The sequence below is a fragment of the Oncorhynchus masou genome, chromosome 29 (genome assembly GCF_036934945.1).
Source record: "Oncorhynchus masou masou isolate Uvic2021 chromosome 29, UVic_Omas_1.1, whole genome shotgun sequence".
Classification (NCBI taxonomy): Eukaryota; Metazoa; Chordata; class Actinopteri; order Salmoniformes; family Salmonidae; genus Oncorhynchus; species Oncorhynchus masou.
This window is the reverse complement of record NC_088240.1, coordinates 53,543,850-53,570,784: the sequence shown is the minus strand read 5'-3', so window position 1 is coordinate 53,570,784 and position 26,935 is coordinate 53,543,850. Positions and strand designations below refer to the sequence as shown.

At 41.3% G+C, this 26,935-nt stretch overlaps 2 long non-coding RNA genes across 5 annotated transcripts; both read left to right on the top strand.

Moving 5' to 3' along the window:
* Positions 1-250: 250 nt before the first annotated feature.
* Positions 251-8,970, top strand: LOC135521219 (uncharacterized). Its single transcript, XR_010452509.1, has 3 exons — positions 251-423; positions 7,279-7,328; positions 8,913-8,970. It is a non-coding gene; the product is annotated as an uncharacterized LOC135521219 (long non-coding RNA).
* A 9,672-nt stretch (positions 8,971-18,642) lies between these two features.
* Positions 18,643-26,302, top strand: LOC135520001 (uncharacterized). 4 transcript variants are annotated; one of them, XR_010452333.1, is made up of 5 exons: positions 18,643-22,934; positions 23,006-23,138; positions 23,444-23,470; positions 23,596-24,054; positions 26,109-26,302. It is a non-coding gene; the product is annotated as an uncharacterized LOC135520001 (long non-coding RNA). The 4 variants fall into 4 exon arrangements; XR_010452331.1 differs by having other exon boundaries at positions 23,307-23,470; XR_010452332.1 differs by having other exon boundaries at positions 23,444-24,054.
* Positions 26,303-26,935: the final 633 nt, after the last annotated feature.

Genomic DNA, 26,935 nt, shown 5'->3' with positions numbered 1-26,935 from the left:
TGTACAGTAAACCATACATTTAATCAGAATTTTATTTTATTTATTTAATTATTCCCCACTCATTTTAAACAAAGACAACGGGATTATGCCTATTTATTTAACATTTATTTAGCTAGGCAAGTCAGTTAAGAACACATTCTTATTTACAATGACAGCCTACCCAGTCCAAACCCAGACAACGCTGGGCCAATTGTGCGCCGCCCTATCCCAATCACAGCCGGATGTGATGCAATTAAATGAAGACACTGACTTGAATCAGTCAAATGAGAATGATACAATGACAAAATGAAATAGAGCAAATTGAGTTGAATTGAATTATAGATACAACACGGTGGTGTCAGTTGCCACTTGTTTTGCAGTCACTGACCACCTCATTGACCACCTACAGCATGGATAGGCAACCCTGTTCCTGGATTATTGCAGGTACTGTAGGATTTTGTTCCAACTAGGCACCACACCTGACCAACGTGTACATAGCCAAGTTATCATTACTCATTGTGTATTCATTCCTTGTGTTATTATTTCTCTATTATTTTTATTTTTCTCTGCATTATTGGTGAAGGGCCCATAAACATGTCACTGGTAGTCTACACCAGTTGTTGACGAAGCATGGGACAAATAAAATGTTATTTTGATTTGATTTGATCAGTCCATCGAATGCCTAAATTGAACACACCTGGTCTTCCAGGTCGGTTAATTCATAAACATGAAGTGCCTTCCCCCTGACCTACACCTGAGTGGTACCGTGACCAGTGCTTCATTGTCAAGCCCTGACCACTGCCCTAGCCTATGGTCCTGAATGGTGTGATGCCTATGTCAAAACCCCCTGCCTTACATTGCTACTGTAATCTGAAAGTGCTCCCGATGAAGCCATGGAGATACAGTATAATGCATGTTCCATTCAATTATGTAGGTGAAGTCATGGCCACCAGAGTAGACTATTTGCTTTACTGGGCTGATTTGACCCACATCCTGCTGACCTTACCACTGATCTTCGGTGCTGGGGTCTCAACTTACTATTGAGAGTAAGAATAGTAGAATACACTAGATACAATTTTGATATTTGGTTATGTTTGATTTGGCAGTTTTTTTTCTTCTTATGTCAGCCACTGACAGTCACTCAATTAGCCTTGTCAGCTAAGCATTTTTAGATTGGTAGTTAGTTTAGCCAGTTATCTAAACTTGTTGTAATTATGGTCGAATACTCACCGAGCGTGCAGGGCACTTGCCCAGGGCCCTGACCTCAAGGGGGCCCCCATTGGTTGTGTTAGTAATTCTCACTCAGACATCATATTAATTAATAACATGGCATAAGTCATGGCAAAATGTGTAGAATTGCAGGAAATTAGCTTTAAAGCATTTTTAAAGAGTGTCTGCCCCTAAAAAATCAACCTCTTGTTTTGAAAATGGCATATATGGCATCAATATGAGTCAGAAACATTTATTGACTACAAAGTGTAAAACAGGATACTTTTGGTCATAAAGTCAATCTCATCCAAAACTGAGCTCTGGAGATGCTAGAAAATATTGTGTGTCACAGAATGAAGGGTACCATAACAATTTTCTATGGGTTGGGTTAATTTTAATTCTGCCCACATGCCCACAGCTGGCTGCAACATCAATTATAATGCCCATGGTCAATTTGGTTTGACATTCGATATCACTATGGGGCTAATTAGGGACCATCAGTAATTTACACAATGGCCACTGGACAATATTTTAAAAGGTCAAAAGCTCCACATTTCAATTACCTTAAAAACCTCAAAGCAACTATACATTGTAGAAATTCATATACAAATATTGAGCGCATTTAATGAGACAACAACAATGTGTGCAACATGAAAATATTGGGTCATTAGCATTGTGTAATTTATTGACGGTCCCTAACTATCCCCAGAGATAGGCTATACAAAGTTAAACCAATTTTTACATGGTCACATGGGTTCCATGGTTAGCTGAAGCTAAAAAAAAAAAGATTGGCTAACTCTTCCCACACACATAAAACCACATCCAGAAACCAACTCAGGTTTGTATTCAGTCATGGCCACTATAATTTCGTAATGAACCAAATCAGAGAGGAAGAGGCGAAGAAAGACAATTTACTCCACCCTAAAATCTGTCCTGTGAGCTAAACCCTTTTTTGTATGGAGATCTATGAGAGTGTCGAATTACGTGAGGTTTATTTAATCGAATAGAAGTTTCGTAATGTTTAAGCTGTTACACGTGTACTGATAGGCATATGAGTGGATGATCTTTGAGAAAAACTATTTAGTTGTTCCTTTTGTTCAAACATGTATCTTCCATCTCATTGGCTAGAATGGCCCCACCTGATCTCGCCTGCCCACAATCACTGAAGACATGTATTTCCATTGCTAAGGCAGTAAACTAGGCTATCTTGTCAATATAACAAATCATCTTTGGCCAAATCAAGAAGCGCAGTCGACTTTTATTTTTCATCACATTAGGCTAACTGGTGGACCACCTAATTTCCCAGACACAAACATGAAAAACTACAAGTCCTTGAGAGAGAAAATAGCACGCATAAAACCCCTGACTGTTTTGCGATTCACTTGACTGATTCTGTGAATAATGTATCAAGACATCTCGGTTTCTCCAGACAGCTCGTGCTTCCCGCCCTACGCACAGGCTTTCGCCTGTGAGGCAATGGTGGGCACAGGTTTCCGACAGCCTGTTGGTTTCTCGGACGGGTACCACGCTCAGATAGCAAGCAAACCCGAAAGACTGGGCGACTTTTACATAATTAGACGAGGGTTCTCACCGCGGTGTGACTCAACTCCGAATTGAACATGACAAGTGTGATCACGACCCAAAGTCGCGTTTAATTAATTCTTTGTTTCAATTTAGATGAGACAGTCTTACCCGAATCCCCCACTGAAAACCTCTCAGTCCTTTCTGTGGCCAAAATAAATGGTTGCTGATGGTTTTGACCTTATCCGACATGGTAGGACAAGCCTGTTTTGGTTTAACTCAGCAAGCACTCAACCTAGGCTACTGTAGAGAAATATAGCCTGCTACATCACACTATTGGTAGGGTGTCCACCCGACCTGCTGAGGGTCTCAAAACTAAATTAGCATGACAGGAGCTGAATTCAATGTAAAAGGCTTTTAAAATAAGACGCTTGGTTAAGATCAGTGCTTCGTTGACATTTAATTTCACTTGATTTTGTGAGAAAGTTTCAAAAAAATAACAGGAATATCGCATTCATTTGAAAAGCATATAGGCTACTAAAAGATAAATACTGCATATCATGTCTCAATCGAGATGTCTTACTTCTATTGTTTTATAATAATAGGCCTAAGTAAAACTTAACATTTTTCATGATAAAAATCTCAAAGCCCTTCATAACAAAAAAAACGTACAAATAAGCAATATATGAAAATTGAGACGACTTCTTTGAACGCTGCATCCTCGGCAGATAGATGAGGGATTCAACAGGAAAGTGAACCTCTCGGGTATCCTTCATTCTCCTACAGCATTCTGCGAAGCTGAGGCGATGCTGTGCAATTTTCCTTATTTTTTATTTAAAAAATGATCTGGCCTCCATTGATTTAATCACCCTAATTGTGGCCATCCAACAAGGGTAAAAAGTCCAATACATCTTTAACGGATTGTGATAGACATGAAGTTTGGACTATTGGTTTTCTTAGAGGATTCCCAGCTAGCAGCTAACGTTTTGAGAATCATATGTTTCTTAGAGCTTGGTTGTCCTATAGATATTTAGCATACAACCTTCCCACAATGTTCTGGGAATGGTGCAGGATACCCAGCTAGCCATAACGTTCTGAGAACCATATGTTTCTTAGATAGGAATTTCAGTACTTCAGCGTAACATTTCCTACAGGTTTCCTTGTGGTTCTATTTAGTGAATAAAAAAGAAAAAAAATATCAGAGAACGTTAAGAATCAACGTTCTTCTGTGGGAATTTCAGTACTTCAGCATAAAGTAAACTCACCCCATTCCGTACAAATGTGCGCAACAGCAACATTCAAAGGAGGCTAGAAAGAAAACTAATGGGACTGTAGTGACTGTGTTGACGTCAAAATTGGGGGTGTGAACTAGGTTTCTATTCAAGCGTTGATTGACATGGTAATAGCTGTATAGTATTAGAGAAAAGTTGAAAAAACTCTGCTACATCGAGGCGTGTCATGTCATCTATGCCAACCCGGATGTTCCAGCTGTGTCTGAATCCTGGCTTAGGAAGACTACCAAAAATTCTGAAATTTTAATTCCAAACTACAACATTTTCAGACAAGATAGAACTGCCAAAGGGGGCGATGTTGCAATCTACTGCAAAGATAGCCTGCAGAGTTCTGTCCTACTATCCAGGTCTGTACCCAAACAATTTGAACTTCTACTTTTAAAAATCCACCTCTCTAAAAACAAGTCTCTCACCGTTGCAGCCTGCTATAGACCACCCTCTGCCCCCAGCTGTGCTCTCAATCTCACACAAATTATCAATGAACCTACCAGGTACCTCCCCAAAGCCTTAAACACGGGCACCCTCATAGATATCATCCTAACCAACTTGCCCTCTAAATACACCTCTGCTGTCTTCAACCAAGATCTCAGCGATCACTGCCTCATTGCCTGCATCCGTAATGGGTCAGCGGTCAAACGACCTCCACTCATCACTGTAAAACGCTCCCTGAAACACTTCAGCGAGCAGGCCTTTCTAATCGACCTGGCCGGGGTATCCTGGAAGGATATTGGTCTCATCCCGTTAGTAGAGGATGCCTGGATATTTTTTTAAATGCCTTCCTAACCATCTTAAATAAACATGCCCCATTCAAGAAATTTAGAACCAGGAACAGATATAGCCCTTGGTTCTCCCCAGACCTGACTGCCCTTAACCAACACAAAAACATCCTATGGCGTTCTGCATTAGCATCGAACAGCCCCCGTGATATGCAGCTGTTCAGGGAAGCTAGAAACCATTATACACAGGCAGTTAGAAAAGCCAAGGCTACCTTTTTCAAGCAGAAATTTGCTTCCTGCAACACTAACTCAAAAAAGTTCTGTGTAAAGTCCATGGAGAATAAGAACACCTCCTCCCAGCTGCCCACTGCACTGAAGATAGGAAACACTGTCACCACTGATAAATCCCCATAATTGAGAATTTCAATAAGCATTTTTCTACGGCTGGCCATGCTTTCCACCTGGCAACTCCTCTCCCGGTCAACAGCACTGCACCCCCCACAGCAAATCGCCCAAGCCTTCCCCATTTCTCCTTCTCCCAAATCCGTTCAGCTGATGTTCTGAAAGAGCTGCAAAATCTGGACCCCTACAAATCAGCCGGGCTGGACAATCTGGACCCTTTCTTTCTAAAATGATCTGCCGAAATTGTTGCCACCCCTATTACTAGCCTGTTCAACCTCTCTTTCGTGTCGTCTGAGATTCCCAAAGATTGGAAAGCAGCTGCGGTCATCCCCCTCTTCAAAGGGGGGGGGTGGACACTCTTGACCCAAACTGCTACAGACCTATATCCATCCTACCATGCCTTTCTAAGGTCTCCGAAAGCCAAGTCAACAAACAGATTACCGACCATTTCGAATCTCACCATACCTTCTCTGCTATGCAATCTGGTTTCAGAGCTGGTCATGGGTGCACCTCAGCCACGCTCAAGGTCCTAAACGATATCTTAACCGCCATCGATAAGAATCATTACTGTGCAGCCGTGTTCATTGATCTGGCCAAGGCTTTCGACTCTGTCAATCACCACATCCTCATCGGCAGACTCGACAGCCTTGGTTTCTCAAATGATTGCCTCGACTGGTTCACCAACTACATCTCTGATAGAGTTCAGTGTGTCAAATCGGAGGGTCTGCTGTCCGGACCTCTGGCAGTCTCTATGGGGGTGCCACAGGGTTCAATTCTTGGACCGACTCTCTTCTCTGTATACATCAATGAGGTCGCTCTTGCTGCTGGTGAGTCTCTGATCCACCTCTACGCAGATGACACCATTCTGTATACTTCTGGCCCTTCTTTGGACACTGTGTTAACAACCCTCCAGGCAAGCTTCAATGCCATATACAACTCTCCTTCCGTGGCCTCCAATTGCTCTTAAATACAAGTAAAACTAAATGCATGCTCTTCAACAGATCGCTACCCGCACCTGCCTGCCTGTCCAATATCACTACTCTGGACCGCTCTGACTTAGAATACGTGGACAACTACAAATACTTAGGTGTCTGGTTAGACTGTAAACTCTCCTTCCAGACCCATATCAAATATCTCCAATCCAAAGTTAAATCTAGAATTGGCTTTCTATTTCGCAACAAAGCATCCTTCACTCATGCTGCCAAACATACCCTTGTAAAACGGACCATCCTACCAATCCTCAACTTTGGCGATGTCATTTACAAACTTGCCTCCAATATCCTACTCAACAAATTGGATGAAGTCTATCACAGTGCAATCCGTTTTGTAACCAAAGCTCCATATACTACCCACCATTGCGACCTGTACGCTCTTGTTGGCTGGCCCTTGCTTCATACTCGTCACCAAACCCACTGGCTCCATGTCATCTACAAGACCCTGCTAGGTAAAGTCCCCCCTTATCTCAGCTCGCTGGTCACCATAGCATCTCCCACCTGTAGCACACGCTCCATAAGATATATCTCTCTAGTCACCCCCAAAACCAATTCTTTCTTTGGCCGCCTCTCCTTCCAGTTCTCTGCTGCCAATGACTGGAACGAACTACTAAAATCTCTGAAACTGGAAACACTTATCTCCCTCACTAGCTTTAAGCAACAACTGTCAGAGTAACTCACAGATTACTACACCTGTACATAGCCCACCTATATTTTAGCCCAAACTGCCTCTTTCCCTACTGTATTTTATTTATTTATTTATTTTGCTCATTTGCACACCATTATTTTTATTTCTACTTTGCACATTCTTCCATTGCAAATCTACCATTCCAGTGTTTTACTTGCTATATTGTATTTACTTTGCCACCATGGCCTTTTTTTGCCTTTACCTCCCTTATCTCACCTCATTTGCTCACATCGTATATAGACTTGTTTATACTGTATTATTGACTGTATGTTTGTTTTACTCCATGTGTAACTCTGTGTCATTGTATGTGTCAAACTGCTTTGCTTTATCCTGGCCAGGTCGCAATTGTAAATGAGAACTTGTTCTCAACTTGCCTAGCTGGTTAAATAAAGGTGAAATAAAATCAAAATAAAATAAAATGTCGAAACGTACAGCACGCATAAAGCAACTATTTCTGTCTTACAATCTCTCTCCATCAGGTGTAGCACTTCACTCATCGTTTAAAAACAAGAAATGGACAGTGACGGGGGTAAGTCATTTTTTAGTCATTTTTTGAGTCATCTTTGCATGCGATCATCATTCTCAAAGCCGCTGTTTACTTCTAAGATCACTTTAACACCGCCCTAAAAACCTGATTCAAATTCGACACAAACCTTTAAATAGGTATGTAAATGACACATTATATAAACTCTTTATAGTGTTTTATTTACATTTTAGATGGAATAAGGTGATAAGTTGGGCAGATTGAGTGAAAAAAAGCAATTTTCCCACACAACATCTCTCCTTCTCACTATCACGCATTAGTTTCGCTTCCCCACCCGCCATTTTTAAAAACACCCGATGGGGCTTATTGCCTGCTTGAATTATGCAGAAACGGGCAGCATTTACGTCATGCCATTTATTTTGTTGGAAATGGGGAAAATTGTGCCTTACAATGGTATTGACATTACAGTTGATCTATTTCGTTTTTGGGGCGCTAAAATAAGGGCAGTTGTACGGACCAAGGCGATGTACGAGTTTACGTGAGTTTACTATAATGTTTTCTTCGGGGTTCCGAAGTCATGTTCTCAAAACTTTAATAAAACTTTCCATAAAAACCACAAGAAAAAGACCTAAGAATGTTATTGAAACACATATACATTCCATTCTCAGCTTCAACAAAACTCTCTATCCTCTACCCTCTCTAAGTGTGTTGGCTGCGCCCACTAATTCACTTCACCTGATCTTAATGACTGCTTGTTTCCTTTGAAATGGGGTCTGTACGAATAGACTAAAATGAACAGCTTTGTATCAGTAAAAAAAAACAGCATGCTAGCTCCATGCTGGTGAGGCAGTGGACTAATTCCATGGGTAGAGAACAGAAGATCATAGGTTCAAATCTCACTGATGCTGTGCCATAATAAAATATAGATGTGTTTGCATGATTAATGCCTAAGAAAATGAATTCCCATGTGTGCTTGGAGTTCAAAACAGTTAATTAAGCTAAGCTAGCAGAGTTATTCAAAGTCTTATTGAAATATTTTCTCAGAATATTATTAAATAACCTAGCATTTCTGTTCTCAGAATGTTAATTAAACCTCCAAGGAAAATGTTCAGGGAACCATAGTAAAATGTTCTCAGCAACTCCATGCAACCAAAAAGTTAACGTTCCCAGAAAGGCACTTTTTTTAAACTTCAGTTCTCAGAATGTTTAATAAAAAACATTCAGTTTTTTTTTGTTGGCTTTTTTTTCCCCAGAAGCAATGTGAATTCAAAAACTTACATTCCCACATCTTCCAAGGAACTGAATGTGCTAGCTGGATTTGCTACTCAATAATCATATTATTTTACCCATTGGTCAAAATATGTGTTTTTGATTGGACACCCTACTATAGGGGAAACCTATGATAAGCCTGATAGCCCTTGAGTAGCCTAGGCCAGGCCCATGTTAACATGATAGACTAATAGCTTCAGTTTTTGACATTGGCCGATTTAGTGTTTATTGTATACCAATATTTCAATAATTTTTCTGGCAACGAACACTAAGGAAAAAATGGCCTATTTTGAATAATCTTGTGTCCGTAACTATGAATGCATGGTGAGGCTTGCTATTTTTCCCACCCTTACCATTTAGGAACATGCTCGCATGGCTTGTGCTGATTATTCACTTCTTGCTACAGTTCCAGATGGACCAACACATGCTGGAAATATGACATGTAAGATACAGATTTACATTTGACCTCAATCCTTCACTTCTGCCCCACTGTACAGACAAGGAATTTTACATATTTAGCAACCTTGGTCCTTAAATAACTTCTTTGCTACAGCATACAGAAGCATAGGCCTACCTTCAATAATACTATACCAACCTGACATTTCCTCAAATGTGAGCAGAAATGTTAATATAGGCCAAATGTGTTACATTGACTCTGTTCAGTTTTAAATAATAAAGAGTAGCTAGATGAAGTGCTTCAGCTATCCAGGGCTAGACAAGTATACTGGAAAAAAATGTAAACGCAAAATGCAACAATTTCAAAGATTTTACTGAGTTCAGTTCATATAAGGAAATCAGTCAATGGAAATAAATGCATTAGGCCCTATATAGATTTAACATGACAAAGAATACAGATATGCATCTGTTAGGGTGTGGATCAGAAAACCAGTCAGTTTCTGTGTTCGTTGTCCGTATCTTATGCCTGCCCATACGATAAACCCACCGCCACCATGGGGCACTCTGTTCGCAATGTTGACCTCAGGAAACCACTCGCCACACAACACCATACACGCTCCCTGCCGTCTGCCCAGTTGAATTGAAACTGGGATTAATCCGGGAAGAGCAAACTTCTCCAGTGTGCCAGTGGCCATCGAAGGTGATAATTTGCCCACTGAAGTCAGTTACGATGTCGAACTGCAGTCACGTCAAGACCCTGGTGTGGACGACGAGCATGCAGATGGTCTGCGGTTGTGAGGCCAGTTGGACTTACTGCCAAATTCTCTCAAATGACGTTGGAGGGGGCTTATGGTAGAGAAATTAACATTAAATTCTCTGTTAACAGCTCTGGTGGACATTCCTGCAGTCAGCATGCCAATTTCACACTCCCTCAAAATTTGAGATTACTGTGGCATTGTGTTGTAACAAAACTGCACATTTTAGAGTGGCCTTTTATTGTCCCCTTCACAAGGTGCACCTGTGTAATGATCATACTGTTTAATCAGCTTCTTGAAATGCCACACCTGTTAGGTGAATGGATTATCTTGGCAAAGGGGAAATGCTCAATAGCAGGGATGTAAACAAATGTGTGCACAAAATGTGAGAGCATGTGCGTATGTACAATTTCTGGGATTTTTTATTTCTGCTCGTGAAACATGGACCAACACTTTACATGTTGCGTTTATATTTTTGTTCAGTGTAAAATGAGGCATGTGAGTAGGCCTAGAGTAGGCCTAGTCCAGGGATGGCAAACCTAGTCCAGGGATGGCAATTCTACACATTTTGCCATAAGGTGGAGAAAATGTTTGCAGTTCTTAATGTGATATCTGAGTGAGAGGGACTAACAAAATCAATGGGGGCCCCCAGTTAGTAATTTGATCATGATTACTGCAAGTTTAGAGAGCTGGCTAGACTAATTTACCAATCAAAATCAGTGACAGATAAGAACAAGAAAAACTGCTGATGCACAACCACATTTCTAAATTACACTTTGTGTATTCTTCTATTCTAAATCTCAACAGTAAGTTGAGACCCGGACTGAGATCCCACATTTTTTTAATTCATAATAATATTTTGATCCGCGGGCCTTCGAGTTGCCCAACCCTAGCCTAGTCTGTCAACCATTAGTGAGATATTTATTGAGTTTTAAATCTTACTGCTGACACTGTCCTTTGCAGACTTGTTCAGGATTCCATCCAAGTCTGTCTGGTTCCTTCCTGTAACTGAGAGGTGCTGATGAAGGTAACATGATTTAAAACTGCTCTTATTTCATTACCTATTAAATCATAAAAGTTATTCCGTTCAGGAGGATTAAATACATGCTATATATCAAGGACAAGAATACAGACACTGGCCAATTAAAAGGTATTGATTCAAATCACATTTACATGCATGTATTTGAGGCATATTAATGTGCATGTATTTGAAACAATAGCCCCAGCCATTGTTTTTGCTGTCTTCATTAAATCTGCAATTGTTTGCCACTGATGATTGACTGCCAAGGTTGGTGAACATCAAAGCATTTCAAATTGTCCCCCAAACCTGAGAATTAACATGCATATTGAATCTTGAGCTCAATAAGTTGCCTAATTGTGAGAGGCACCGACAATAGAGTAGTTTCGTTATCATGTCGATAATACAGAAAGATATAGAACATAGTTGGTATGTTTACTCGTGTGTGTTTGTGGTTGTGTGGCTGTGCGTAATGGCGGATGTGTTCGCGTGCACTGTTGATTCTAAATGAGCGTGGGAGAGCATGTGATGGTAACACAGCCTCCAGTGCTCTCCATCCCCCGTTAATAACCTGGTCTCCTTTGATGTGGCTGCAATGGATGAGGTGTCTCTTTCTCTGCATCACTTGTGGCATGTAAATCCGGCTGGCATTTTATCTCCTTACCTGCTCAAGGGTCTACGTGATATCGTAGACACCCCACCCCCCTCACTTCCCACTCCCCACTGCTGAACAATACAGTGACTCAACAGACTTGCCCACCTAACAGACCACTTAGAACTTCTCCAAAGCTGATTGTCGTCTACGGTTGTGGGTTTTTGAGTCACTGTCTAAACATGGGAACATTTATTATTTGGTGCTTCAGATTTAATTGTCCAGGCAGCAACAATGTCCATATCTGACCAACTGAATCTCAAAGAGCGGAAATTAGAGAGGTTGCTGTTTGTTAGACATCAAAGTGGACAGTTGGTTGGTTGAGAAGCATCTGAGACGTAAGTATGAGTCGGGGGTCAGTACACTCTTAGAAAAGAAGGTGCTACCTAGAACCATAAATAGTTCTTCAATTGTCCCCTCTGAAATAACTATTTTTGGTTCCAATTGGAACCCTTTCAATAATACAAGGTTCTACGTGGAACCCTTTCACCACTTAAAGGTTCTAAGTAGAGCCTTTTTCACCACCAAAAATTTCTACCTGGAACCAAAAAGCTTCTCCTATTAGGACAAACAAATAAAATATTATATTGTCTGTCCTGTTTTTACGTGAGCATGTGTGTGTGTGTGTGTTTGGGTGGGGGGTAACGGGCACGTTGTCTGTCTCCCGCTCTGCCCTGCAAGCCACACATGGGCAGAAAGCTCATTATCCATTGTCGGCAGGCACAAAGGCCTCAAGGGCAGCCTACATGGGTCCAACAGCCTCAGCACAATACTTGTAAATAACCAGCGACCTAATTGAAAACAGAGCAGGATCACCGGGCTGTTTCACAATTATGAAAGGGATGAATAAGAAAATGGTTTTTGAAGAAAATCTTTTTTTGATGAAAGGGGGGAGTGTAGTCTATCTGCATGCTTCCCAGCCAAAACAGTTTGGTAGAGTTTATGCATATATTATGCCAACATTTTTGTTCTTTTGGACTTTGGCTGTTCGGGCACACTACATTTTTTCTGGAGGCAAGCCGAAGTTCAGAGCCGAGGTCTACGCCCCTTCGTCTGTGATTTGTAAACAGTTGGGATTCTTCAGTAGTCTTCGATGTCATTCAACGAGAGACGACTTGTTTTCATGCACATTTTATACAAAAAATCTTAAGATGTTAAATTGTGCAAATAAGATCTTCTCGGCAAAAACGTCAAAAGTGATGACAGATTTCTTGAGGTCTTAGATTGATTCTGAATATTTTGAGGAAGTGTATACTGGCTATGGCATCTCAAAATGGACAAACAGAACTATTGCCACTTTTTTCTTGTTTCTCAAACGAAGATCTTTTAAGGATTATGGGAGCACACTCATTCAGTTCGGCATGAACTGAAGCATGCTTATCCATTTAGACATGTAATTTGTTCTGTGATGCCTGTCTTCTGGGTTGGTTCTTCTGGGTATTGTTCAACAGGTGAATTTTGCAGGTTGTTGTTTTCTTTTAGTGGTAAAGTTTGCTATTCAAGGTGGATTCTATTCTGTGGTAATAAACCATTTATTAACTCAAATGCAAGACAACCTATGTCCCCACATTAGTACTAATTAATGAAAGTTCAACCCATATATTTTCACTCAAAAACGCCAATGGTCTTTTGGCCGATGATATGGGTTTGCGCTGCTGGTGTATTGTGCTTATAAGAATCATGTTATTTAATGCGTAGTATACATATACAGTCGAAGTCAGATGTTTACATGCACTTAAGTTGGAGTCATTAACACTCGTTTTTCAACCACTCCACAAATTTCTTGTTAACAAACTATAGTTTTGGCAAGTTGGTTAGGACATCTACTTTGTGCATGACACAAGTAATTTTTCCCACAATTGTTTACGGACATATTATTTCACTTACAATTCACTGTATCACACTTCCAGTGGGTCAGAAGTTTACATACACTAAGTTGACTGTGCCTTTTAAACAGCTTGGAAAATTCCAGAAAATTATGTCATGGCTTTAAAAGCTTCTGATAGGCTAATTGACACTCTCTTGAGACAATTGGAGGTGTACCTGTGGATGTATTTCAAGGCCTACCTTCAAACCCAGTGCCTCTTTGCTTGACATCATGAGAAAATCAAAAGAAATCAGCCAAGACCTCAGAAAAAAACACAGAACCACAATTCTGGTTCATCCTTGAGAGCAATTTCCAAACGCCTGACGGTACCACGTTCATCTGTACAAACAATAGTACTCAAGTATAAACACCATGGGACCACGCAGCCGTCATTCCGCTCAGGAAGGAGACGTGTTCTGTCTCCTAGAGATGAACGTACTTTGGTGCGAAAAGTGCAAATCAATCCCAGAACAACAGCATTGGACCTTGTGAAGATGCTGGAGGAAACAGGTACAAAAGTATCTATATCCACAGTAAAACGAGTCCAATATCGACATAACCTGAAAGGCCGTTCAGCAAGGAAGAAGTCACTGCTCCAAAACCGGCATAGAAAAACAGACTACAATTTGCAACTGCACATGGGGACAAAGTTCATACTTTTTGGAGAAATGTCCTCTGGTCTGATGAAACAAAAATAACCATTGTTATGTTTGGAGGAAAAAGGGGAGGCTTGCAAGCCAAAGAACACCTTCCCAACCATGAAGCACAGGGGTGGCAGCATCATGTTGTGTGGGTGCTTTGCTGCAAGAAGGTCTGGTGCACTTCACAAAATAGATGCATCATGAGAGGGGAAAATTATGTGGATATATTGAAGCAACATCTCAAGACATCAGTCAGGAAGTTAAAGCTTGGTTGCAAATGGGCCTTCCAAATGGACAATGACCCCAAGCATACTTCCAAAGTTGTGACAAAATGTCTTAAGGACAACAACGTCAAGGTATTGGAGTGGCCATCACAAAGCCCTGACCTTAATCCTATAGAAAATGTGTGAGCAGAACTGAAAAAGTGTGTGCGAGCAAGGAGGCCTACAAACCTGACTCAGTTACACCAGCTCTGTCAGGAGGAATGGGCCAAAATTCCCCCAACTTATTGTGGGAAGCTTATGGAAGGCTACCCGAAACGTTTGAACGAGTTAAACAATTTCAAGGCAATGCTACCAAGTATGAATTGAGTGTATGTAAACTTCTGACCCACTGGGAATGTGATGAAAGAAATAAAAGCCTAAATTAATCATTCTCTCTCCTATTATTCTGACGTTTCACATTCTTGAAATAAAGTAGTGATCCTAATTGGCCTAAGACGGGGAATGTTTACTAGGATTAAATGTCAGGAATTGTGAAAAACTGAGTATAAATGTAGTTGGCTAAGGTGAATGTAAACTTCCGACTTCAACTGTACTTAGTGATCTTTCGCATGTGTCCATCATCCAGTCCATGTGGCGAAAGTCTATTAAATCTTGTAGGTTCTGTGTAAGGCCCATGTTTTTCACCAAGTGTTTTCTTGTTATCTCTGTGCCTCCCAGTGACCCTAGTGCTTGTTGAATCAGTTGGCAGTGAATATGGTGGTTGGCTTGTTGGGCCCCAAACATGCGTTTTCTAAACAAATTGCTTTCACACCGGAAAATCTCTCTCATAGTGGCCTCACTCTCTCCGCTGAGCTGAGCAGCTCCACTATCAGAGAGTCCACCCCTCTCTGTCCAGGGCGATGCCCGGCAGCTGTTCTGTATGGGCGAGCTCCATCGGGCGTGATGATGTCATCATCATCAGACTTTCCGGCCGCTCAGGCCCTTTCTGGGTCGGCCTCCCTAACTGATGATGGTGACCCGGGGCGATGAGGCTGGCCAGTGATGTCACGGACACGTGACCTGGGGCCATAGTAAACTCAGGCAGGTCTCTGGCTCAGCGGTGCCGCCTCACATTTGCGTCCAGTCCGTCTGGAGGGCCCTGAGTGGTACTAATGCGATGGGCTGGTTGAGGCGGGTTGGGACTCTGGTGCCCCATTAAGTTTGGGCTAGAGGATCATAAGGTTACAAGTTCAGCCACTCAAATCTGGACTGGGCTGAGGTAATATGATCTGAAGGTCCGCACCGAGTCTTGCTATCACTACCACCAGAGATGCTATTAAAGACAAGAGGCGATTAGTAGAGAGAGAGGAGGGTACGAAGAGGCGGAGGGAGAAATAGAGAGAGATACACGAAGAGTAGACACTCTTCAGTCTGCATCTCCCAAAAGAGAATACAGCACAGGTCATTGGCGTGTCGTGTGGTAGGTCATGAGAGACGCTAACCACAGGCCCTAACCACAGGCCCTTAACCACCGAATCGAGAGTTGATACCAATCCTTCATCTTATCTCTGGAATCACTTCATGATCTTCCTATCTTCCCCACCCCAACAGTACCCACCCGCCAAGGCCTCTCCTCATTCTCTCCTGTCACTCAGTGATACTCTCTGTGAAGAGCTGGGGTGATACAGTTCCTCTTGTCACATCTCCATGCCCACAAGTTTGACATTTTTCAATTACAGTCTTTGAGAAGCAGTGTTTTCCCTCATTGTCTGAGAGAATTACTTATGGAATAAACCTTGACGTTCTTTAGACACTCTATGGCTCTAGAAGCAAAGGCTTCTCTTTGCCCGTATGTCAATTTCACTTTGATCTGTGACTAAGACTGATACACAACTGTACCACAGACATACACTACCGTTCAAATGGCCAGAAACAAAGACCTTTCTTCTGAAACGCATCAGTCTATTCTTGTTCTGAGAAATTAAGGCTATTCCATAAAAGAAATTGCCAAGAAACTGAAGATCTCATACAATACTGTGTACTACTCCCTTCACAGAACAGCACAAATGGGGGGCGGCAGGGTAGCCTAGTGTTTAGAGCGTTGGACTAGTAACCAGAAGGTTGCAAGTTCAAATCCCCGAGCTGACAAGGTACAAATCTTTCGTTCTGCCCCTGAACAGGCAGTTAACCCACTGTTCCTAGGCCGTCATTGAAAATCAGAAAGAAGGCCAGTTTTATTGCTTCTTTAATCAGCACAACTGTTTTCAGCATAAATGCAATAGTTTTCTAATGCTCAATTAGCCTTTTAAAATGATAAACTTGGATTAACTAACACAATGTTCCATTGGAACACCGGAGTGATGGTTGCTGATAATTGGCCTCTGTACGCATATGCAGATATTCCATACAAAATCAACCGTTTCCAGCTACAATAGTAATTTACAACATTAACCATGTCTACACTGTATTTCTGATCAATTTTATGTTATTTTAATGGGCAAAAAATTAGCTTTTCTTTCAAAAACAAGGACATTTCTAACTGACCCTAAACTTTTGAACAGTATGTATCAGACCAAAAACACATACATTTATTATCACACAATGGTAAGAATGAAATAAACCATTACATTATATATACATTCTGACATTTCATTGATTTTCTTACCAGAAGAAATACAATAGAATACAATTTCAAAATGTGTATAGATGACATACTTAAAACATAAGAATGTTGTGGCAAGCACATAAAAAAGTCAACCTTATCATTAATCCTCATCACAGGAACAACAGCGAAGTAATTAGATGATAACTATTACTCTCATTAATCTTTCTTCTCATTGGACAAACAAAATCTGAGCTCCCGTAGTTTACATGAGCTTTAAGACAAACTTATTTCAGAGCCCAGCCCGTAGGCAGTATAGATTCAAATTAAAGCTGGTGTCGCGTTCAATTATGTCCCCAGGATATGTCGCCATTAGGTTGCCTTTTTTGAGGGTTCAGCTCACAATGCTAATTGGGTCCCATCCTGAGCTGCGTTATTGAACATGACACTCGGGACAGGGCTGGCCCTCTTCTCAACCCTTTGGATTGAAGAGAGGGAAGGAGGAGGGGGAGTAGAAAACAAATTAAAAGTAGATTACTGACCAGTAAATTTGGCAATTACGGTCAATTAGCCAGCGCGTGGGGAAGTGTGAAGTGATCCCAGCCCAAGCCACGTGTCCTAAATGAGTCTCCTGACACTGTGACCGACTTAAGCTTTCAAGGGGGCTCTGTGATTTTGTACGTATGCCCCTTGGGCTATGCAATGCTCCCTGTTTTTTTGTTTGAAGAGAAAGTTCTGTTTGTTTTTTTACTCTATATAAAGTTTTCAGAGGGACTTGATATTAAAGACCTGCAGAGAATGTGGATAGTGGCCACATAGTGCCATGCTCTGTTGCTGACATAACGGCTTGTTATCGAAGAGATGAATGAATATTGTATGCTTCAGTTCCTCAGAGTAATACGCACTGTGAGATACTCAACAGACAAGCTGATCATTCACATGATATTCGGTGTCAGAATTGGCGGCAAATGATTTCACTGCTGGTGATTTCATTTTCAGTCCCCACATGAGCAGATTTGTTCTGCAACTTTGTCTGAACTAAATGGAATAACTGTGTAGACCTAGAAGGTGCTGTGTATTTTATCTTTCGTTTCAAGTTCATTTTTGTAATGCTTCACTTTTTTCACGTCTGTACATCCGACCCTTGTGATAAGACTTGAAAGGAAATAACTCAAGCGAAACTCCTCTTCTTGTCAGGACAGATCCAGAGATGCACACCGCTGAGATCTGAAGGTCCAGGGACACTCAGTGTGACACCATCTTCTTCACAGAATAAGACTAATCCATTATCCCCCCTACACTGCTGTAGTTCTTTTGTTCCATTTCTTACACCAGTTCCTTCCCAAAACTCAAAGGGGGGGCGTGGTGGGGGTTACAGAGAGGATGTTGGGGACGCACAGTATATCAATTAAAGAGCTTGTTTTGTCCCCTAGGGGGAGGTAGGACTGGTCCAAATATTTACATTAGGGCCTATCAGGGTGACGGCTGGCTGGCGGAGCGGAGAGGTGGGCCATTTGCCATGGCAGAGTGGCCATTAGCCAAGCTAAATGGCCAGAAAGAATCTGGACCAGACAGGTCTACTCACAAGGCCAGTAGACCATAGCACATAGAGCCAGGCTGGCCAAACACACACACATGCACACACACACACAGTCATGCAAGCATGCACATGTATGCACACTCCAACGCATGTACACACACACATACATGCATGTGCATGAATGCATGCATACATGAGAGCACATACACACACACACACATCACATACCCACAGTTGTGTAAAGTAAGGAAATAGAAATACTTTGTTACTGTACTTAAGTCATTTTTAGGGTGTCTTTACTTTTCTATTTATATTTCTGTCGACTTTTACTTAACTACATTTTTTTTAAAGTATAATTTTACTCCGATATATTTCCCCTGACACGCTTCAAAATGAAATCAATCTGAAGGTGGAAGGAAAAAAATGAATCATGCTGGAAAAATGAAGCAAGCAATGGCGCACCCATGGGTGAACTTGTTTTTCAAGGCAGCACTCGATGACATGCACCCCCTGGGAGCCTGTCACTTCCAAAACAGTCATCCACTCAGCAGTACTTTGCCCAAGCAAGTCCGAAATAGCACAAGCAGGTCTGACATGTTCTACCACCACCACCTCCTGATGAGGACGAACACCCTTGGCCGTATCTAATATAAATGTTTTATTTTCTCAGAATGAAGGATTCATCCTACAGGATGAAATGTATGTTATGTTTACTTAAAGTCCAGGAAATACTAGCGTTCGAGAACTCGCGGGTGAATCTAAAATCGAATCTAAAAAAAACACATTGAGGTAAGCCTACTGTTAGCTTGCCAGCTAGCTAGAATAATGTTAGCATGCTAGCTAACATTAGCTAACCTAGCTAGCTAGCCCACGTTTACTAATGCAACAAGCAGTGTTAGTTGATGCTAGTTAATCCTATTCCTAAATAGTTCACTAGCTAGTAGCTACCTACTTTAACTGGCTAAAATGTGCCCAGATTTGGAAGCTTTGTTAGCTAATGCAATCTAAATAAACTAATGTTCGCTAACTAGCCAGCGTAGTAGTTTCCGTATCTGGGCACATTTTAGTCAGTTAACGTTAGTCTAGCCAAATACCTTTTCTCTAAACACCCATGGTGAAGCTAGCTAGCTAACATTAACATTTTATTCATTGTGTTAATTGATAAATTTGTTCTTCTTACCTAGCTAATTAATGTAGACTTAAGGTATTGACATAACCTACCAACTAGATGAATGAACATTTTTGCATGTTTACAATTAACATTGTAAAATGAAATGGTGGTCACAAACTCTCACTTAAATAATGTTGTTTATACATTTAAAATTAGGATCTGTGAGGTTCTATGTTATGCACTATAGCCCGTTACCATATCATATGTGATTGAATATTATCTGCTGTTGGCTTGTGTGGGTGTATGTGTTATGCAACATAGCTGACTTGAGACATTGTTAACAGTTTCAGGGCCATGGGCCTTTCTCGTGATGGAAAAATACAGAATAACATAAAAACGGACACATACAGAATGTAATGTAGGGAACAAACAGTATTTTGTTAGATAACAGGAGCCAGGTGTGTGATAACTGTATTGAGTGCATGAGCGCATAGATGTTCTACACAACTACAACGACTGACCGCCGAAGCGCCTAGGGGGCTGGGACCAGCTCGTGCACCAACAATCAACGATAGGCTGAGTGAGTTTAAACCACACCCAGTCTCTACTCTGACAGGCCGGCTCTGAAGCAGGAACTACTTCTGTCAGAGTATATTATAATAACTTTGTTAGGAACAACTCCGTTCTCTGTTCTACCCTGCGTGGTGTTACAGCAGACCCGTATATACGAAAATTGCATTTACCACTTATTGCTTAGCTAATAAAAAGTACATAGTATACAATCGGTGACTCAATGTCATATTTATCCTGATACCAGATTCGATTGACGCAATCCTTAACAGATCCTATACCTTAAGTATTGTGAGGAAGCTGTGGTGAAGTATGTGGTCCAAGGGCTCCAAACATTCACTGTTGTAGAATAAGAAACGTTCAGAGAGTTTGTCCAGGATCTGCAGCCTAACTCAAAGATCATATCAAGACCCAATGCGCTCCAGTATTGATGAAACCTCCAAGAAAATAAAGTGACTGAGGCCATGACAAGTTGATCACATCGCCACCACCACCGACTGCTGATCTGCAAGAAGACAGAAATGCATTGGTGTTACAGCCCATTGGATAGACCCTGAAAGTCTCAACAGATGCTCTGCAGCCCTGGCCTGTAAACGGTTGAGAGGCCCGCACACCTTTGTTGGCAGGCGCCATAAATTACATAAATTCTCAGTTATTAATCCGGGGTAAGATTGTGAGAACAACAGACCACGGCTTTAACTTCTTGAAAGCTTTCCAAGTTTTTGGAGAAGATGAAAATAACGATGCAGTCGATGTAGTGGGTGGTGGTGGTGAAGCAGCTCAGCCAGGACAGGAAGATGATGAAGTGGAGGAACAAGAGGAGAGTGAAGAAGTGGAGTTGGTTTATGTGGCAACGATCCTGAATGAAGATGATAGTTTTAAGTACCAGCTGCCGAAGCACCAGCGTTGTGTTAGACACCTACTCAACTTAGTATCTACAGTCGATGCCCTGAAAGCATACAAAAAAAAGTGTCCCGTTCAACATTTGGCAAGTGCCAAGCACTTTGGAACAAATGAGGAAGATCCACACTTGCAGCCGAAACGTTTGAAGATGCTTGGGACCTCCAGCTGCTGCGCCCGAATGCTATAAGGTGAACCTCCTGGTTCATGGCTGTAGAAAGGCTCTTGTGGATCATCAAAGACAAAGAGAGGCTGCCGTCAGAGTTCTCCGCACAGACATTGAGGTTTGAATGTAAGTAAGGATTATGTATTCTTTTATCATAATTTAAGGTCTTGAATGTTGTCTAAATCTGTTGCCGTATTTCCTGATCCTTTGCTTTGGGACTAATAACTGTTTGACATATTGTAGCCATACACTACACAGTAAATCACCCATGTTAAATTCACTGTATAAAAAGTGATCAACTCCCATAGAGTTGTTTAAGCAACTGGCAGTGCCAAATGACCCCTAGCGTCAGTGCTGATAACTGGTGTTAATTGCTAAGGTATACAATTTTACTCTATTAGTGTAGACTTTTACTCAGTAAGTGTAAACATCATCACAACCCCGCCCAGTTTCTGAGTTCAAATTTCCTCTTTTCTCGACACCATTGTTGGATCAACAAAATCCTAATTTGTTCCACGCAAAAGTGAATTTTAAACAATTATTTCACTAATATTATTAAGCTATTTTAATTTAAATACTTGATACTTGTTTGTCAGAGTGCAGTGTTACATAAAAAGTAACAGTTTTGATTGTGTGTGCAGCTAATGTTAGAGTTACTTGCGTTTCACTTTTTGCACGTCTTTACTAGATAGCTAGCATGCTAGCTAACTAGCTCGCCCCTGTCCTGTGCAGTTAGTCTGCTCCACGTGGTGGTTCCATGGGCGCGTGTCTCATTTCAGCACCAGGCTTTTTTAGCCCCATGCTAGTTTGTTCTCTTTATTTCAGCTGCTTATTATATATTTAGGACTAATCTGATTCAAGGTGAGTTGTTTATTTAGCCAAATTGTTACTGCATTTTCGACTTGTGGGTGATGCTTATAGATAAATATTGTGACCATTGCATCGACAGCTAGCTAGACTTAACTAACTGCATTTCCCACTTGCTTTATGACCAGTTAATTTTGGCCGTCTTGTAAGACTGCTCCTAGAACATGACAACATAATATAGTGACTAGCTGGAATTATGAGTGCATTTTACTGGACTAATTAGGCCATCCATATTTTGGGACAGTGAATGTGAGTTGAGTAGTCTGTTTGCTGTAGTTTTGGACCTGCTTTAAGTCATATCAGACAAGTTGTGGTCATGATCCAATATTTTCATAATACACTTTGAAATTAGCATTGCTAAGTAAAGGAGTATTGGTGAAAACATTTGTAGTTATCCTGATATAATGTGTCATGATTTAAATACAAATACAATGCCTTTTCATCCATTTTGGCCTTATCTCGTACCATTAACTGCTTTCAGACCTAGTTTTCATGCTGATCAGGGTGAAATTCAGTGGTGAACAAAAATATGTCAAGATCATTGACCTGACACTTGAACATCTTTTGATTTGAGGTCAACTTTAAGTTTGTGATTGGAAATAAATGTATTGTGTTCATAGATTTACAAGTCAGTCTGATTACTCTCTTGCTATTACAATTGTAATTGTAGGTTGTTGTTTTAATGTTTGTCACAGCTTTCCTGAAATTTGTGACCCCACTTACTAGTTTATCAGAGGCAAAGCTGTATGATGGGTCTGGAACTGAAGATGATGGGTATGTGTTTGAGGAGGTGGTGAAATGGCCAGATCTTGGTGTTTCCAATCTCACACTAAACAATGATGCTAAAGGCATGTGCTGGTTTTCAAGTATTGGTTACTTGTGGCATCAATTTCAATATAACCATACATTTGACATGTATTGTTTTGTCATCCTGTATTTAAGAATCTTCCCTGATGAGTCATGCCTCTGCCAGTTCTATGATGGGTGGTTCAGGCCATGAGTCGGATGATACAATAATGGATGATACAAAAATTTTGAGCGAGGATGGAAGCCCCTCGCGAAAGCATCAAAGATCTGATGACGAAACAAAAAATGTACGTTTGTAATTCATTCTTCAATTCACTTGCCATCAAATGGATTTTTCACTGTTGTTTTCTTTTTACAGCTAATAGAGAGCAAACTGAAGAAAAAGTCTGGTGGAGAGGTTGTCATCAAGGAAAACTCCAAAACTAACTAAACTGACTGCACCAGACGAAAGATGATCAACATTCTTGTTTTGGAGATGACAGACTCTTACGGTAAGTTTAAATATCTGCTGAATGTTAAAAATGATTTCTGTATCAGTATCTCAGTCACGTAATTGGTCAGGTTACTGCTAATAGCTACATTGCTATTGGTAGAAGATTTCTCTTGTAGCAAACTCGATGGGCATGATACTGATTAAAAAAATCACTCCTGATATTTAGCTGACTGGGGACCAAAGCTGCTTGTGGAGATTCTGATTGCCACCTAGATATAACATTATAGGATTGTCAGGACATCACCATTGCGCAGTGTGAGAGAAACAATTGCATAAGACATAGTCTCCTTGTTCCCATACCAGAAAGATCCCTACACCGCAAATGGATATGTAAGTATACATTACAACTGATAAAGGGCATCTGTGTTTAATTAGTCTGGTATGGTATCTGAGCAAATGGGACTTGGTTATTTGTTTTTTCTTTCAAGATTAGTAACCATATTCATTTTCTTAAGGAACATTATTACGACCCTAATAGTGGAGAAGTGTACCTCTCGTATAGAATCCAAACCATTCAGAGGAATTTGGCTTCATCTGAGAAACGGCCCACTCAACTATACTATGGAGGGCCAACTGCTGAAAGGGAGTCCAGTCCATACACTTTGGATGGACCGGTGCAGAGAGGCCATTTCTCTTATGAAAAATTATTCTAATGAAGAAACAGTCAAACTTGAAATTAACCTTCGAGTACAGGAAGATGACCCACGACCTGAGTAAATGTTCCACCATCCTAACCAAATTTCCACGCTTTCTGGATGTGAAGGGCTTGGTAAAAAACAATGTTTTTATGTTTTAAGTTGTATAAATTTTGTTTAATTTCCAGATGCCAATTTTTTGCCCGCTTTGAGGACAATACAGTGCCACTGACACGGCCTGCAACGGAAACATGCGGTCTCTCCATCACTGCAGCCGAGGTGAGTAAAACATTTAAACGTGTTAACCCTCGCAAGGCTGCAGGCCCAGACGGCATCCCCAGCCGCGCCCTCAGAGCATGCGCAGACCAGCTGGCTGGTGTGTTTACGGACATATTCAATCAATCCCTATACCAGTCTGCTGTTCCCACATGCTTCAAGAGGGCCACCATTGTTCCTGTTCCCAAGAAAGCTAAGGTAACTGAGCTAAACGACTACCGCCCCGTAGCACTCACTTCCGTCATCATGAAGTGCTTTGAGAGACTAGTCAAGGACCATATCACCTCCACCCTACCTGACACCCTAGACCCACTCCAATTTTCTTACCGCCAAAATAGGTCCACAGACGATGCAATCTCGACCACACTGCACACTGCCCTAACCCATCTGGACAAGAGGAATACCTATGTGAGAATGCTGTTCATCGACTACAGCTCGGCATTCAACACCATAGTACCCTCCAAGCTCGTCATCAAGCTCGAGACCCTGGGTCTCGACCCCGCCCTGTGCAACTGAGTACTGGACTTCCTGACGGGCCGCCCCCAGGTGGTGAGGGTAGGTAACAACATCTCCTCCCCGCTGATCCTCAACACTGGGGCCCCACAAGGGTGCGTTCTGAGCCCTCTCCTGTACTCCCTGTTCACCCACGACTGCGTGGCCACGCACGCCTCCAACTCAATCATCAAGTTTGCGGACGACACAACAGTGGTAGGCTTGATTACCAACAACGACGAGACGGCCTACATGGAGGAGGTGAGGGCCCTCGGAGTGTGGTGTCAGGAAAATAACCTCACACTCAACGTCAACAAAACTAAGGAGATGATTGTGGACTTCAGGAAACAGCAGAGGGAACACCCCCCTATCCACATCGATGGAACAGTAGTGGAGAGAGTAGCAAGTTTTAAGTTCCTCGGCATACACATCACAGACAAACTGAATTGGTCCACTCTCACAGACAGCATCGTGAAGAAGGCGCAGCAGCGCCTCTTCAACCTCAGGAGGCTGAAGAAATTCAGCTTGTCACCAAAAGCACTCACAAACTTCTACAGATGCACAATCGAGAGCATCCTGGCAGGCTGTATCACCGCCTGGTACGGCAACTGCTCCGCCCTCAACCGTAAGGCTCTCCAGAGGGTAGTGAGGTCTGCACAACGCATCACCGGGGGCAAACTACCTGCCCTCCAGGACACCTACACCACCCGATGTTACAGGAAGGCCATAAAGATCATCAAGGACATCAACCACCCGAGCCACTGCCTGTTCACCCCGCTATCATCCAGAAGGCGAGGTCAGTACAGGTGCATCAAAGCTGGGACCGAGAGACTGAAAAACAGCTTCTATCTCAAGGCCATCAGACTGTTAAACAGCCACCACTAACATTGAGTGGCTGCTGCCAACACACTGACACTGACTCAACTCTAGCCACTTTAATAATGGGAATTGATGGGAAATGATGTAAATATATCACTAGCCACTTTAAACAATGCTACCTTATATAATGTTACTTACCCTACATTATTCTTCTCATTTGCATATGTATATACTGTACTCTATATCATTGACTGCATCCTTATGTAATACATGTATCACTAGCCACTTTAACTATGCCACTTTGTTTACATACTCATCTCATATGTATATACTGTACTCGATACCATCTACTGTATCTTGCCTATGCTGCTCTGTACCATCACTCATTCATATATCCTTATGTACATATTCTTTATCCCCTTACACTGTGTATAAGACAGTAGTTTAGGAATTGTTAGTTAGATTACTTGTTGGTTATTACTGCATTGTCGGAACTAGAAGCACAAGCATTTCGCTACACTCGCATTAACATCTGCTAACCATGTGTATGTGACAAATAAAATTTGATTTGATTTGGTTTGCCAGTAAATTTAAACAATAACAACACTTCCGTAATAGTAGTTCAATTAGTGTGTAGGCTGGTGATTTACCCAAACTCTGTTTTGTAGGTTAAAATGGAATGTTTTATGAGAAAGAAATGGACTTGCACAAAACTAATGTTTTGTTCTTTGTCTTATTTGTTTCAGATTGAACAGGATTTTGTGCTGCTGTTTTTTGAGGGAACATCAGCCAAGTTTTTGGAGAGGTGGCCAACTACAATCAAGCACGAATGCGGATGGTTAGATGATCATCACTTGTCATTTACACTACCGTTCAAAAGTTTGGAGTCACTTGGAAATGTCCTTGTTTTTGAAAGAAAAGCACATTTTTTGTCCAATAAAATAACATCAAATTGATCAGAAATACAGTGTAGACATTGTTAATGTTGTAAATTACTATTGTAGCTGGAAACGGCGGATGTTTAATGGAATATATATATATATATATATATATATATTTATATATATATATATATATAACTTGCGGTCACTTCAAAAGCTTGTTGAAGGCTTACATTACCCACACGTGTAAAAATTGAGATTTAACAAACACGCAACAGAGCAAAGGACTTAAACCGTATAACAGAACAAAGGACTTGAACCTTATACTTCACAGATACGTATCACTCATTGCATGCACTAATTATTACCTGATTTGGTTCTTTCAAAGGATATTGGATATTACACAGAAATGAAGGAATTGAACAATATAGGGTCCGCTTCCTTTTTAGTCACCATGGGTGTGGAGTCTCTATACACTACCATTGAGCATGAACAAGGTTTGGCAGCTATGCACCATTTCTTGAGGACACGGCCTGAAACTGAGATGCCTCCTACAGAATTCATACTCTCACTGACTGAATGGACTCTTAATCATAACATCTTTATCTTTCGGGACCGTATTTCTAAACAGGTCAAAGGGTGTGCCATGGGAGCTACAGCCCTTCCTATGCTGGTTTGTACTTGGGTAAATG